Source organism: Haliotis asinina, chromosome 11 (genome assembly GCF_037392515.1).
Source record: "Haliotis asinina isolate JCU_RB_2024 chromosome 11, JCU_Hal_asi_v2, whole genome shotgun sequence".
Lineage (NCBI taxonomy): Eukaryota > Metazoa > Mollusca > Gastropoda > Lepetellida > Haliotidae > Haliotis > Haliotis asinina.
This window is the reverse complement of record NC_090290.1, coordinates 48,434,842-48,452,121: the sequence shown is the minus strand read 5'-3', so window position 1 is coordinate 48,452,121 and position 17,280 is coordinate 48,434,842. Positions and strand designations below refer to the sequence as shown.

The following is a 17,280-nucleotide window of genomic DNA, read 5'->3' as shown; positions in this document are numbered from 1 at the left end:
CTAAACATGTGTTAAACACTTGCCGCGCTTGCCATTGATTTACTAATGTTTATATACATGTATGCGTGACGTGATAATATATCAGCATATTTGTACCGAACATATATCCATGCTTAAGCATGCATAAAATACACTGAACTGCATTGACATGTTTGGTAATCAATACCTGTAGACGAATTTCAGGCAATTACAAGTCAAGATGACGACAAGTGGCCCGACAATTTGATCCGAAAGTCAAGAACGTGTATGGCCTTGAGAGTTTGTACATGGACTAGATGAGAGGCTTGATGAAGGCCATAGGCGCGGGGAAGTCCCGTAAGTTCTACCTTTGAGTCGAGGTGAAAATCCTTTGACGTTTCATGTTGTGACAAAAGTGTTTTTAAGGGATTTTGACACTTGTATTCTACAAAATGTGAAACGTTTTCACTCGGGAAACGAAACAAGGCCTGTGTACGAGAGAGTGAGCGAATCTCACTCAATGACTTTGATTATGTTGCTTACCGGTGAATCATTCTATTGCTTATATAAACTTGCATGCTGTAAGAATGTGGAAATGACTATTTTCATCGTCATTTCCACTTACAAGACAAACCAGATCTTGATGACGAAACAAGTATTCGCTCCGAAACGTCGTGTTGTCAGTCCACAATAAAGAAGTTGACATCAATAAATCTGGCTTTTCTTAAGATGCTTTCCCTTTCTAAATGCCTTTCAAAGTTTTAACTTCAGTTATGGCAAATGCACAATTAGACTACACGTATTTTCCTACTTCTGGTGGCGGAAGATACCTATGTGCTATGAACATATCTACACTGTGAACAAGGGAAACTGGAAGAATGGATCCCGTGGACAGACAGAAGATCAAGAGTCACAAACAGTGAAAATACCTCACGACCACAACCACGGACCTGTACACAACGAAGTCAAGGTAAGTTACTGTAATACATATTTACATAATTACAGGGTAGCGTAATGTATATTTTGTGCGTGTATCAAAATGTAACCATCTGTTCAGGCTGCGTGTCTTGGCTGACAAGATTAAAAAGCGAATCAGGTGGCTGACTACGTCACATCTCAGTGGATAGAAGGGGACCCGGAAATAGGCAGGTGGAACCATTTCAACACTGACGGTCATCGACCCACAACCGCGAGGGTTTGCAATGACATCTGAATAAGGTGGTGGGAAAACAGTATCCCAACCTCTTCGAGATGGTCTTAGCAGACGAACAGAATGGGGCTCAAGATGCTTAAGTATAATACCGGCCAAAAACTATTCCCAAAGAAGAAGAAAAAGACAGAGGTTTGGAGCGACGATTGGGCACATTGAAGTTCAAGCATAAGCTTGCAAGAGACGACATGGCAGTGTTAAATACCTAGACAATGCGTCCTCTTCTGTTACATGTAACACATGTAAAATTATATTATGTATTGTGTGCCGTTTTTAAGGACAACTTATTTGTATGTATATTAATTCATTCACCAATGAATGCACAAATGACAATGACATTTTTTAACGTGATCCTTGTTATGTTCCGGTGAACATTATAGCATTAACCGTGTCGTTGTGAAAACATGACTGTCCATGGTCAAGAACTAGTCGACGCTATACCCCTCCAAACCGACTACAGGTTGTTCAGTTTGACCTGCTCCGGTGAATACTGATTCATTGCGTGACTTGTGTCACAACTGGTCGGGTCTATTATTGTGAAGGGGTGTGCCTTTGTCAGGCGATTGTGAGCTTGTCCGAAAAGCCGAGGCAGGTCAGCGTTTGACATCTCAGTGTCGACAAATCGCCAGCAATGTGCTAACTTTCTTTAAACAATTAGCTACAGATTGTTTAATGTCTTTTATTCGGGCATGTATATGTAGAGTAGCTCGGGTCAATCTGAACAACCTGTAGTTTGTTTTAACACGCATCCAAAGGTCGAACTGACGGTTCTTTACCATTGGAACTTGCGCCCCGACGGGTGCCAGTGAGATCGCCCCAGCAACAAAACGCCCCAGCAAATTTGGTCAAAATACCCCAGATATTTGGTCAAATCGCCCCAGGCTTGGTCAATTCGCTCCAAGGGGCTAGTTAAAATGCCCCAAATTAATGAATATGGTTTAATATATGCCATAAGTGCAATTTTCATATAAAATCCTTCAACAAATATTATGCAGTAATATTTCTGATACATTTGCTGTTGGTAAACTGATAAAAGCAAAAGTAATATTTGTGTATAAACAGTACTGTAATAGCAGAATGACAAGTGTAAATTAAAGGTTTGTATAATATGTTTATTGTAAATGTTGTGAATGCATAGTTTTCTTGTCAACAAATGGCATTGAGTAATCAGAAAAAGTATGGTACAATACGTATAAAAGCTATCTAGAGTTTTGTCAACTGGGATATTATAACCCTCATACAGGAAATCACATGTCTTTCTTTCAGTTTTAACTTTTGTCTGGTCCATGAATGCAGCTGCTGAACTGAAATTTGGTGTTCCATGAATTCTGTTCAAAGAACAAAGTTCTTCTCGGCCGTGGTTGATGGGTCCGAGTGAGTGAGTGAGTTAATATTTAACGTCACATCGGCAATATTGCAGCCATATCGTGACGAGATCGAGTAATTATGATAATACAAATGAATTAATAGCACATACATTGTCAAACCCTGTCGACGAAGGACAGTAAAACTAACTGGGATATCACAGAGTAGAATGTAAAACTAGTGAATAGACCTAAAACATTGTATCTATAGAGGACAGTACAATATAAAAATGAGCTATAGGTTGCCAACAACTGAAGGTAGATCACCATACTAAGGACCATGGGGACTTACAGTACATTTGCTTCCTGCATGGACCCTAGTTGGATTTACATCGTCCCCTCATCTGTTAGCAATTTAGACAAATCTAGCCATAAAGTAAAAACACACTTATTCTACGATTAAAAAGCTGGAAAACTGAAATTTACATCAAATGTTTTTGGACTTATGTACCCTCTCAGGAGGACAATTATTTTACGGTACTTCAACCCCCTTTGAGGGTACAGCCACTAACGATTTGAGATACTAATTTAATCTTCCAATTTTAAAATATTTATCTATTTACAGTTCAATTAACAAATCTAATTCCTTTAAAAATGCAATAATTAAATGAGGGCTAATATTGCTAAAAAGATCCTTCAGTATGTGAATTTAAATACTGATCCCTTGTGATGGGTCCGAGATTCTTGCTGTCACTTCCCAGTCTCCTTCAGCAGGAGGACCTTGATTGGAAGCAGGGATGTTTATCGATGCTTTGATAAGTCAGTATAGTCCCAGCTGTTGATCCCCGACTTTTGCAAAACAAAAAGGGAAATTTTGAAAGAAATGTTGTCATGCTCAACTCACATTTAATTCATTATTTATTGAGTAGTTGTATATTAAACACCGCTTAAATAGCTGAAAGAACTACTTTTTAAAATATATATTTACCCTCAATGTGGTTGTTTGTTCTTCTTGTCTGTCAGAAGCAGAATAGACTTGAAGGGGGACAGGTTCTGTTGTAGACCCACTGGGTTCTCGTGTAACCGGGGACCATTTAATCTATTGTGTGGTCTCTGATATAACCCACAAGCTGACCAAGCTTGTTGCAAGGCGCGACGATCAGTTTTTCAAACATCTGAGGGATCTCTGAAGCAGTGATGAAGGGCAAGAAACTCAAAATCCAAATCCTGTGGATCCTTGGTCTATTCCTTGTTAGCTGATCCATGTTGTCTCTAGCTGCAATTGGAGCATATGGCTGCACTATGGCTGTAACCACATCCTCCACAACAGTTGCAGCTGACTTGAATAACGCCCTTGTGGCATCCTCTTTATGTGATCAAGTGAAATTTATCATAACGCAATAGTTGTTTATATACTGATCAAATAATATTGCCTCTTTATAAAGTTTTATAAAGGCGAAGTGGGTTGTGAGAGCCTCCGCATCATAATCGGGATTAACTGGAAGAAGCTCTTGATGTTAATTAGATTAATTAATAAAAGAAACAATTAAGCTGCAAAGCTTAAGAGGCTTATCTGGACCTTTACGTGTGATGCTTGTAACTTGCCAGGGTTAGCAATATTAAAAAGATAAACTCAAATTTGTTGCACTCTTTTAACCATTACATATGAAAGACGTGTGGTTATTGAGCCCCACGATCACGTCATATGAGGCAAGGATTTCAGTTAGTTGGATAGAAAATGTGTAGGAAGCTCTTGCCTTCAGTTGCTCCTTGGGGTGTGAAGCGAGCGTTGTGGAAGCCTGTGGTATGTACTGAATCGGATGGTTCGCTCTTTATCTCGCTTCCAGTATAGAAAAGGCTATTGATATTTGGTTTCATCGAGTTTCTAGTCATTGCTCATAGCTGGCGACCATGCTTCTCGTGAGTGGCGACTAACGGGATCGGGTGGTCAGACTCGCTGACTTGGTTGACACATGTCATGGGTTCCAAGTTCCGCAGATCGATGCTCATGCTGTTGATCACTGGATTGTCTGGTCCAGACTCGATCATTTACAGACCACCGCCATATAGCTGGAATGCTGAAGAGTGCTCACTCACTCACTGCTCATTGCTGACGAAAAGGATTTTGCATGAACATAACGATTTCTTCCTCTGAAGCAAGCTTGTGGTCAAAGTGACAATAATACTATAATATTATATTGAGTGTCACTCCAAGAGTGAAATTGTTATGTTATAAGCAATGCCATGTCCATCAATCAAATACATACGTTACTATAGTATAGAAAGTAATTTTGACTTTCTTTTGTCGGTGAAAAGAAACGTAAATAGCATTTATCCTCAGAAAGGGCGCCGCCATTTTTGTAATTCGTGAAGTCACGGGCTAAAGCCCGTTAGAATGAGATTATAAATGAGATTATGGTTTGTCTTTATCTAGTTGTAGAAACACTTTCTACTAGTAGTTAAACATGTATTTTAATCATGACCAAAAGGATTTTGCATGACACAATTTCTAACATAACGAATCGAGGTGGGGGGTCAATATGAAAATACTGTACGATAAATTTCTTCAACTGATAAATTTACTTGGTTTGTAAACGTTCACTCACCAGTATGTAGACATTAGTCAATGTTCGTCTTTATATTTGGTCTTATAATCCTAATTAGTTCATAATCATACTTGTATGCATTTTGAAATAAAAAAAAGCCTTCTCCCGATACTTATAGCGATGTTAAACAGGTATGTAATATCTAGTTATTTTACAGTTTGCCAGTGTGAATCATAATTCGCACTCACACCCTAGTGTATGTTGTCTGAGTCATTACACTTCACACCAGTGTGAAAAACCTGAATCGATGTATCACTTTTGCGCATATCAGACTGCCGACAGAATCACGACACAGCAGTGTTATGTACCAGCTGCAGATGAATGGCATATCATTTTTCATGTGGATATTAATGGATATATTCCTAAACATTGTAACACCCCGACATTGTTGCTATAACTAGTCTCTTTTTTATTTAATACTTGGCTTTTGTTTGAATTCATTTGCTGTACTATTCAGTAGATATGTATGTGACAGATAACATACACTAGGTCAAGCGTTGGGCTGTGGGAAATATGGATCACGTTGGCTATCTATGAAATGTTTACATAGTATAGTCATGTAATGAATTCACTAAGTGTAAGCGGAACATGTGCTTTTGTTGTTTCATTAAGTTTCAAAATGCATACAAATGTGATAATAAACTAACATTATTAGGATGATAAGACAGTAGTATAACGACTGTTATTTTTCAGTGCAAACAGTTTTTAAGACTGCCAAATGATTAAACTTCAAAGTGTTTTCACTGCATTTCATAACAGTGACGCAAAGGTAGCGTTATCTTTGTTGATCAGTCTGAGTGAGTGAGTGAGTGAGTTAATGTTTAACGTCACATCGGCAATATCTCAGCCATATTGTGACGAGAACATTTAACAAAGAAAAGGACTATATGTATATTGTAAAACATGTTGGCGAAGGACAGTAAAACAACTAGAATATCACGATTTGAATTAAAACTAGCGTGGAAAGTTAAAACTAATATGACTATTCGGACAATACAATCTAAAACAACAGGCTGTAGATTGCCAACAACTGAAGGTAGATCACCATACTAGCGACCACGGGGACTTCAGTACCTTTGCTCCTGCATGGACCCTAGTTGGATTTACATCATCCCCTCAGCTGTTAGCAATTTAGACAAAGATTAAAATTACACATATGCTACGATTAAGAACAGTGGAAAGTTTAAATTTACTGTGAATGTTTCCCTCTCAGGAGGACAATAATTTTACAATACTTCAACCCCCTTTGAGGTTACAGCCATTAACAATTCAAGTTACTACCAATAATTAAAATACATCTATCTACAGAATACCCCATTCAAAACAACTCAACCAAAAATCAATTTCTTAAAAAAAACCCCAATAATTGTATGAGAACTAACGTTTGTAAAAGGATCCTTAACGGTTTTGACATTGAGTGAGTGAGTGAGTTAATATTCAACGTAACATCGGCAATATCTCAGCCATATCGTGACGAGAACGTTTAATACTGAAGTGAAATATATGGATACTATAAAACCTGTCAACGAGGGACAGTAAAACAACTAGAATATCACAAACATGATTAAAACTAGTGTGGAAAGTTGAAAATAATATCACTATTCGGACAATACAACATAAAATCTGGCTACAGATTGCCAACAACCGAAGGTAGATCACCATACTAGGGACCATGGGGACTTACAGTACCCTTGCTACCTGCATGGACCCTAGTTGGATTTAAATCATCCCCTCAGCTGTTAGCAATTTAGTCACATCTGGCCAAAAAGTAAAAATACACATATACTACGATTAAAAACAGTGGAAGTCTAAACGTACAGGAAATGTTTTGGGACTTACGTACCCTCTCAGGAGGACAATAATTTTACGGTACTTCAACCCCCGTTGAGGGTACAGCCACTAACAATTCAAGTTACTAATCTAAACTACCATGAATTAAAATGCAGCTATCTACAGAACATAATAATTAAAATTCAAAGATGAAATCAATTTCTTTTAAAAATCCAAGAATTAAATGAGAACTTACGGTGTTAAAAAGATCCTTAATTGTTTTTACATTGAAATATTTATCCCTTATGATTGTTCTCTCATCACACGGGATGCAAAACGGAGGATCCTCACCTTTCAATAGGTATCAATGAGTATATCTAGTATGGCCAATACGACATCGCCGCATGATTACCTCTTCAAATTTGGACTGACAATCCAAGTAGGAATAACCAATATACGGTTTTATTTCATGTAATTTATTTATACCTACTTGGGTGTCCCACTTCTTCTGCATCAAATCACGGATGTAAGTCCTAATGCTAGCTTTATAATCACTGTATGGAATAAAAAGTGGTGTCACTGATTTGTTGAGTGCTGCCTTGGCAGCAAGAGCAGCTATTGTGTTCCCAGAAATGCCTACGTGGCTTGGTAACCAACAGAAGACGATGTCGTACAGGCCAGTAGCAAGACTATTATACAATCCAATAATTTCTATTAAAAGTGGATGTTTACAAGAGATATTTTTAATCGCTTGAAGGCAAGAAAGAGAGTCGGAATAGATTATATACTGTTTATGTTTAGGGTGTTTTTGTATGTATTTGAGAGCCGTTAGTATGGCGTTAGCTTCTGGTGTAAAAATAGAGCTATTATTTGGTAATCTAAAAGATATTGTTCTGGATCCAATGACAGTGGCACAAGCCACTGCTCCACCGTCCTTGGACCCATCTGTAAATAAGGGTTAAAATTGCTATATTTATGTTTCAATTGATTATATTCTTGTTTATACTGTAAGTCATTCGTTTCTGATTTTGTAAATGTAGTTAATGCTAGGTCAACTTGTGGCCTAACCATCTGCCAAGGAGGAGAAGAAAGAAGACGGGAGGGAGCTATGTTTTCCAGCTCAATGCCGGCTGAAGAAAGAAAGGGTTTAATTCTGAGCCCAAGAGGTGGAACAAGAGAAGACTTCTTGTCGTACAAATTCTCATACAGTGGATTGAACACACAGTTATATGCAGGATTAGATTGATTAGAGTGTAATTTAGTAATATATTGTAAAGATAATTTAAGACGGCGTTGTGTAAGAGAAGGTTCGTCAGCCTCAACGTAGAGACTGTCAACAGGTGAGGTTCTGAAGGACCCAAGAAAAAGTCTTAGACCTTGGTGGTGGATAGAATCAAGAAGTTTCAGGTTGCTTTTACAGGCTCCACCATATACGATGGAGCCATAATCAAGTTTAGACCGTACTAATGATCTGTATAAGTGAAGGAGGGTAGCTTGATCCCCTCCCCACTTTGAATTTGAAACAACTTTTAACAAATCTAGTGCCTTCAGGCATTTAGCTTTAAGGGATTTAATATGCGGCAAGAATGTTAAATGAGAGTCGAAAATTAAACCCAGGAACTTGGCCTCCTTTAAAACTTTGATAGGGGTGCCATTCAAAGATAATTCTGGGTCCTTATGCGGCTTATATTTTCTACAAAAATGTATACAATTAGTTTTTGATTTAGAAAATTTAAAGCCGTTTTCAAGACACCATTTATTTATTTTATTTAAACACAACTGTAGTTGCCGTTCAATGGTATGCATATTTTTACCACGACAAGAAATATTAAAATCATCCATAAAAAGTGATCCGTCAATCGAATCGTTTAAAACCTTGGATAAACTGTTGATCTTAATACTAAATAAAGTGACAGACAAAATACTGCCTTGATTATAATACTGATCTTGATTATAATGGTCAGACAGGGACGAACCCACTCGGACATGAAATTGTCTGTCTTTTAAAAACTGTGATATAAAAAGAGGCAAACGGCCTCTCAACCCAAAGTCATGTTGTTTATTGACTATAGCATTTTTAACGAAGGATTCTAAACGTACCAGATGATCAATAGTACTTCTATTCTTCCGAAAACCACATTGAATATTTGTAATGAGGTTATTGGTTTCCAGATACCAAATCAATCTGTTATTTACCATTCGCTCCATGGTTTTACAGACACAGTTGGTTAAAGATATCGGTCTGTAATTGGAAGGATCAGTAGGATCCTTACCAGGTTTGGGTATTGGGACCACAATGGCATTACGCCATGAAGGAGGAAAGTTTCCAGATGTCCATAATTTGTCAAATATATCCAAAAGTGTAACCAGACATGGTCCAGGCAAGTGTTTCAGCAGCTGATAATGAATATTGTCATCACCCGCTGCTGTGTCATGAGCTTGCTCAAGAGCAGTATATAGCTCATGTAATGAAAACCCTTCATTATAGTCTTCACCGTTATCTGATTCAAATTTAAGTTTTATCTTCTCCTGTTGTTTCTGGTATCTCTGAAACTCAGGGACGTAATTTGCTGATGAAGAATTTTTGGCAAGAGTTTTGCCAATTTTATTTGCAATTTGTCAGTAATTAGATTATCACCATCTTTGAGATGGTGAACGGCAGATTTTGAACCTTTGCCTTTAATTCTTTGAACCATGTTCCATACTTTGGACATTGGCGTGCGTGAATTAATTTTGCAGATATAGTTCCTCCAAGATTGTCGCTTACTTTGTTTAAAGGTACGACGCGCCTTTGCATTCAGAATTTTAAATCTGTTTAAGTTATGGACAGTTGGGTGATGGCGGAAATACTTCTCTGCCTGTTTCCAGCACTTTTACAGTCTGTCGTAAACCATGGCTTTCGTACATGTGGAGTTGTAGAGGATCTTGGTATGCATTCATCAGCAATTACATTTAAAGCGTCAGAAAATACCTGAATAGGATCAGCAATATCACTGAAACATTCGGGTCTTAGTTGAGATGTGCATTGAGTTTGAAATGAGGACCAATCGGCCTTGGAAAAATTCCATCTTGTACAAGATGAAGAATCAGTCGGAGAAGATGCAGATAATATCGTTGGAAAATGATCACTTCCACAGAGATCGTTGTGAACGGACCAATCAAATTCATTGAGTATATTAGAGTCTGCTAGAGACAAATCTAGAGAAGAGTAGGCGCCTGTTGCAGGATGTAGATAAGTGCTTGAATCATCATTAAAAATGCACAGGTCATTATTTGAGATAAAATCTTCCAGTATTTTGCCTTTAGTGTTAGTATTTGTACCACCCCAGAGTGGATTGTGACCATTAAGATCACCCATTATAATGCATGGTTTCGGAAGTTGATCATAGAGAGCTTGGAGATAAGTTACGTGAAGTGTTGAAGAAGGCGGAATATACAGTGATCATAATGTAAGTACAACACTGCAACGGCTTGAAGATTAGTTGTAAGTGGTACGTGGCTGTGGATAACATTCTGCTTAACAAGGATTGTAGATCCACCAGAGGCCCTATCACCCGAAGGTGAGAAATAATGATATGCATCGTACTGACGTAAATTAAATGTATCTGTCTGTTTCAGATGGGTTTCCTGCAGACAAAATGATGATGGTGCCAGATCTTGGACTTACAGATGTAACTCATTATAATTAGTTTTCAATCCTCTACAGTTCCATTGTACTATATGTTTGGAAGACATTATCTTTTAGGTGGGTTGATTGGGGATCTACCCCTCACTTTCCTGGAGGGCGACAAGCTATGTGCACTGTGGTGGATGTTTTCTGACACATCCATGTCTTCGAGTGAACCGTATTTATTGAATAATTGTATACGATTTTCTGAACCCTCGGGTGGTCTGTCAGTCTTTTTCCCATTACCTGTTCTCGTTTTGACAGTATTTTTAGACTTTGAGTTTGTTTCAGATCGAGTATGTTCTGCAGATTGTGACAATCTCTGTTCTTCACCCTGAATTGTAGATGGCACACGGGCGTTCACATTTGTTTCTGAAGTATGAGTAGTTTGTTCAGGCGTGAAAAGTTTCGGATTATCAGTTTTAACCCAAGTCAGGTCTGTTTGAGTCACACTTGAAGTGGATACTTTTTCAGTCATGATGTCAGAAGGTAATCTGATGACCGATGCATAAGTCGTATTAGATAGTGTTGATTCCACAATATTTTTAGCATCTGCAAAGCTAACATTTTGAGTGAATTTCACTTTGTTTATTTCCATTTGCTTTTGCCATATTTTACATTCTTTGGAAAAAGATGAATGAGTGCCTGAACAATTTGTGCATTTTTTGACAGTGCTAGTGCAGTCTTCCGTTACATGAGACGTTTCACTACAATGAGCACATGTCACTGGCTGTGTACAGGTATTAACTCCATGGCCATATTTTTGGCATCGAAAACACCTCAGTGGATTTGGGATGTATACTGCAACTGCGATGTTACAATAACCCACTTTAACAGACTGAGGGAGACTTGGAAATGAGAATGAAAAAAGATATGTGTTTGTGGATATCAGTTCATTGTTTTTCCGGGCAGTAAATCGTTTAACATATGTCACACCTTGATCTTTCATTTCAGACGCAATGTCCAGTTCTGACATGTCAGCTAACAAACGGTCTCTATCTCTTATGATGCCTTTGCAGGTGTTCAAGGTTCTATGGGCTGTGACTGAGACAGGAATGCCAGCCAATGTTTGCATTGACAATAGGTTGGAGGCCTGCTGTTTTCGATTGCATTCTATCAGTAGAGATCCCGAACGCAAGCGTTTGATGTTCTTAACGTCGCCTGCAATGCCATATATACCCTTAGAAATAATAAAAGGGTTCAACTTCAGTGGAGTCTTGTCAACAGTGTCAAGAACAACGAAACGTGGCCAACTTTCTGTTACAGTGGATTCATTCTCTTCATTGTCATTATCAAGTTGACGTTTTGTCTTTTTCGAGGGAGTCTGGTAAGCCATAGTGAGTTTATAATTGTTTCATCATCCGAGCTCCCCACCCACCACGGAGTATCACAAGGACAATGCTATAAACAAGCGGATCTCCAGTTTGCAGCACCAAGGATACCCGGATGATATACTCCAGCAGAAAAATTAAAAGTATAATCATTCCACCAGATTGGCCCATGAGCCACCGCCTTCTGGGCATAAGACTCTAGGCAAAGTTTATGAAAAACGTACCACGAAGTGAAATTTTTCCTATGAATAAGGGTGCCAAGACCATATTTTCAAAAAGTCCAACTAAAAAGGTTGTGCAATCATATAAAATCTATGCACAGGGCTTGGCATGACCAGCCGATTGGTTGAACCGGGCCTGTTCAACCACCCGTCTAGGTGAAGTAAGGGCCGAAGTGGTGTGTTGGGCAAATGGAACGTAGTTAATAGCCCAATTGCCCTCAGTCACCACGATCCCGTCCTCCACCGACACGGGACGCAACCCACGGCAAACAGGTTGCCCAATTTGTCCGCCTTTTACGACCAGCAATGGGGTGCTGTGGACACATTCTGCCCCGGGTCCACACAGGAGAAGAGCACTTGGCGTTACCCAGCACCCACCACGAGGAGGTGGCTCTTCACGGGTGCCTCAGACAGGGTAGACCCCACACGGACCTGGAATTGTCTGTCATTTAAAAAGTTGGATATAAATTCAGGCAGACGACCTCGCAAGCCGAAGTCTCTCAGAATACCATACTTCCAGGTTGTGTCATATGCTTTTTCAAGATCAAAAAAGATAGACACAGCATGTTGTTTATTAAATAGTGCGTTTTTCACAAATGATTCTAAACGCAGTAAGTGATCGACAATACTTCTGTTTTTACGGAAACCACATTGTATATCTGTTATAAGGTTATTTGTTTCCAAGTACCAAACAAGTTGATTATTTATCATGCGTTCCATGGTCTTGCAAACACAGCTAGTTAATGAAATCGGACGATAATTAGATGGATCGGTATGATCATTACTATGGCATCACGTCATGACGAAGGAAATTTCCCGGAAGTCCAAATATCATCAAATATTGATAAGAGCAGATAATGTATGTTATCAGCTCCTGTAGCAGTGTCATGAGCTTGATCAAGAGCAGTATGAAGTTCATAAATAGAAAACGTTTCATTATAATCTTCCCCGTTGTCAGAATTGAAATTAATAGTTTTCTTTTCTTGTTGTTTTTTATACTGCTGGAATTTAGGTAAATAATTAGAGGAGGAAGAGTGTTTAGCGAGGGTTTCGCCCAGTTTATTTGCGATATCTGAATTATCCGTAAGTAACTGATCTCCATGTTTAAGATGATGGACAATAGATTTAGTACATTTACCTTTAATTTTTTGGACCATGTTCCATACCTTGGAAATGGGTGTCCGAGAATTTATTTTAGATACATAATTTTGCCAAGATTGGCGTTTGTTCTGTTTAAAAGTACACCGTGCTTTAGCATTTAAAATTTCAAATTTATTTAAATTATGCACCATAGGATGGCGACGGAAATAATGTTCTGCTTTTTTCCTTGCCTTCCTAGCTTGTTTGCAGTCATCGTTGAACCATGGTTTTGTTATGTGTGGAACTGCAGAGGACTGGTATACACTCATCAGCTATGGGGTTCAATTCATCAGAAAAGCATTTAATAGCATCGGGAACGTCAATAAAACGTTCGGGTTTAAGTTTTTCAGCACACAGTGTTTCATATAAAGCCCAGTTAGCCTTTTTGAAATTCCGCCTTGATGATGGAGGAACATCAGATGGAGTTACAGTTTTTAATATAGTAGGAAAATGGTCACATCCACTGAGGTCATCGTGGACTGACCATTCAAATTCATTTAGTAGTTCGGAATTTGTCAATGACAAGTCAAGAGCAGAATAGGTCCCTGTCCCAGGGTGTGAATATGTGTTGGAACCATCATTATAAATACATAAATCATTGTCAGAACAAAAGTCCTCCAACAATTTACCTTTAGTGTTTGTATTTCCACTACCCCAGAGTGGGTTGTGCCCATTTACAAATATAAAGAGAGCATAGCGTAACCGCCACATGTAAAGTAATTCTCACTGCAACAGCCTGCACATTAGTATTAAGTTAAACAGGGCTTTGAATAACATTTTGTCTGACTAGAATGGATGATCCTCCAGTGGCTCTATCACCCGGAGGTGAAAAACAATGATATGCATTAAAACGACGAAGGTCAAATGTATCTGTTTGTTTTTAATATGTCTCTTGGAGACATATCGCTGAAGGTGTAAAATATTGGACTAATAGCTGTAATTCATGTAAATTAGTCCTCAATCCTCTGCAGTTCCACTATACAATATTATTGGAATAAACTATCTTTTGGGGGGATTTATTGGGGAACTACCCCGCACTCTTTTGGAGGGCGACAAGCTATGTGCCCCAGAATGGACGTTTTCAGAAACGTCCATGTTTTCAAGAGACCCGTATTTATTGAACAACTGAATTTTGTTCTGTGACCCTTTAGGAGCTCTGCCACTTTGTTGTTTTGAAGCATCAGGCTTTGGCTTCGGTTTACATTTTACCGTTTGTTGACTATCAGCTGTCGATTGAGACTTTGAGTGTGACCGAGATGATGATTTGTGATGAGAAGAAGACTTTGAGGTGCTAGGAAGTGATTCCTCGGTCTGTGATGATATAGCAGGGTACAAATGCTGTGGAGAATCACAATTTACCCAAGTCAAGGTAGTTTGGCAGCCTGTGGTTGATGTTGTTTTAGAGCTAGAACCTGATGATGTTTTTGCTATTGTAGCATAACTTTCTGGAAGATCAGATCTTTTTACCAGTTTTTTTGCCACAGAGAAAGAGATATTTTGTGTAAATTTGATTTTGTTTATCTCCATTTGTTCTTTCCAAATTGGACACTGTTTAGAAAATGAAGAATGGTCGCCTGAGCAGTTGGTGCATTTTTTAAAATCACTGTCACAATCTTTGGTTGTGTGTGTCTTCTCACCACAGTGAGCACACACAACAGCCAATGTGCAAGTATTTACACCGTGTCCATATTTTTGGCATTTAAAACACCTGAGCGGGTTGGGGATGTAGGTATTAACTTGAATGTTGCAGTAGCCTGCCTTCACTGATTTGGGAGCATTTGGACAAGTAAACAGATACGTATTTGTTTTGATGGTTTCGTTGTTTCTGCAAGTTGAAAAGCGCTTGACATAGAGAACACCTAGATCCTTTCAGATCCTATATCATGGTCCGACATATCATCAAACAATCGATCCCGATCTCTCACGATACCTTTGCTTGTGTTCAAGGTTTTATGCGTAGAGACCGTGACCGGAATGCCCACGAAAGATTTAATGTTCATCAGGTTGGTTGATTGTTGTCTTTTTCCGAATTCAGTTAACAGCGCACCCGAACGTAAGCGTCTAATGTTCTTAACGTCCCCAGCAATACCTTGAATAACCTTAGATACTGCGAAAGGGTTCAGCTTTAATGGTGTCTTATCTGGAGTCTCAATAACAAGAAAACGTGGCCAATACTCAATCGATAGAGACGGTCTGTGGTCAGTATCAACAGGATGAATTTCAAGTGGACGTTTTGTTTTTTAGGGGGTATGTCATAAGCCATGGTTAGTTTAATTTGGTTCATCATCCGAACTCCCCACCCACCACGGAGTATCACAAGGACAATGCTAAAGCAAGCGGGCCTCCAGCTTGCAGCACCAAGGATACCCGGAAGATATAATCCAGTAGAAGAATTATTATAGATAATTAGTCTACCAGATTGGCCCGTGAGCCACCGCCTTCTGGCACAAGACTGTAGGTAAAGTTCATATGATCATAATTTGAATAATTCACAATCGAAAAGGTTACAGATCAACAGTAGTGCCAAGACCGAAATTCACAACAATTCCAAATCAAATTTGTGCAATGACACATACATAGTCCATGCACAGGGCTTGGCATGACCAGCCGATTGGTAAGGGTCGAAGTGGTGTGTTGGGCAAATGGAAAGCAGTTAAAAGCCCAACTGCCCTCCACCATCAGGATCCAGTCCTCCACCGACACGGGACGCAACCCACGGCAAACAGGTTGCCCAATTTTGTCGCCTCCTACGACCAGCAATGGGGTGCTGTGTACACATTCTGTCCCGGGTCCACACGGGATTTGATCAGTCTGAACTTATACTATCAGTTGCACATTCGCTCACGAAGAGGTAAGGTGACGATTGTTTTGCGGTTCAGTATATATTGCCATTAAGGCAAAGAAGTACAACTGAAAGGCGATGTTGAGCGTGTTTGATATTAAATTGGATCTAAAGGTTTGAAAGTGACAACCGTGTCTGATGGTTTGCGGGAGACTGTTGCAGGCTATTGATCCTGCATGGACAAAAGACCTGCTTCCATACTGCTCTGTCTACATTTGGAACAACGCGCATTTTCCTATCCTGTGAGCGGAGAGATCGGGTAGGCGGGTACACAGTTAGAAGACTGGACAGATAAGGTGCAGTTCTAGTGAGACAGGAAAACAAGAGTATAAACAAGATCCGAAACTCGACTGGAAGCCAGCCGAGTGTGTACAGCATAAGAGTAATGAGACGGGAGGTTAGGGAGAACGTGAGGCAACAAACATCGGTGTCATCAATGGAAAAATCGCACCTGAGACAATGAATGAATCACAGCAAAAATAACCTGGTTTCCGCAGTGCGGAAACCTGATGGAAAGTGGACTGAAACTTAAGTTTCCACCAAGAATCCAGTGAGTTTCCGTTCTTTTACACTGAGTTTCCGCAATGACGGAAACTGTCAATTACCCACTTTCTAAGGGTTTCCGCACGGTATCCGTTACCCATGCTCCAACAAGTTTCCGTTGAGTTTCAGTTAAGTTAGAGATCCATCAGGTTTCCGCAGGGTTTCAGTCACCAAGACTCCATCAGGTTTCCGCAGAGTTTCAGTTACCAAGACTCCATCAGGTTTCCGCAGAGTTTCTGTTGCCAGAAAACTTTCCACAGCATTTCATTTACTCGGGTTCACAGGAGTCATTCAATGTGTGTCATTGCATATAACATTCTTGTTACTCCTGGTTGGCAAAGACAATATAAGGAGTTTGTGTACAATCATCACGTATACATAAAGAAAAACAAAAGATACAATAAGATTCACTGTTTTATTTTCAGACAAATATGGATCAAACATTTATCTAATAAATAATAAAAAGATATAGCACTAGATAACAGATCAATATTTGTCACTTATGACAAAAATATTTCTAAAAACATGCTATAACAGTTGCATCCCTTGACTCCTCCTGCACCTCCTCACGCTGACACAGAAAAACACACCCCAGTCAGTCAATGCTAAACATATAATAACACACACCATGCAATACAATACAACAATGAAATAAAATGCAATAAAGAACTTAGGTTACATTGAAAGT

The 17,280-nt window shown here is 39.1% G+C and overlaps 1 protein-coding gene across 1 annotated transcript in view; it reads right to left on the bottom strand.

Annotated features, from left to right (window-relative positions):
* LOC137255877 (sodium- and chloride-dependent glycine transporter 1-like) overlaps positions 1-17,280 on the bottom strand; it is a 54,873-nt gene that overhangs the window by 22,936 nt on the left and 14,657 nt on the right. The gene's annotated exons all lie outside the window — the stretch shown is intronic.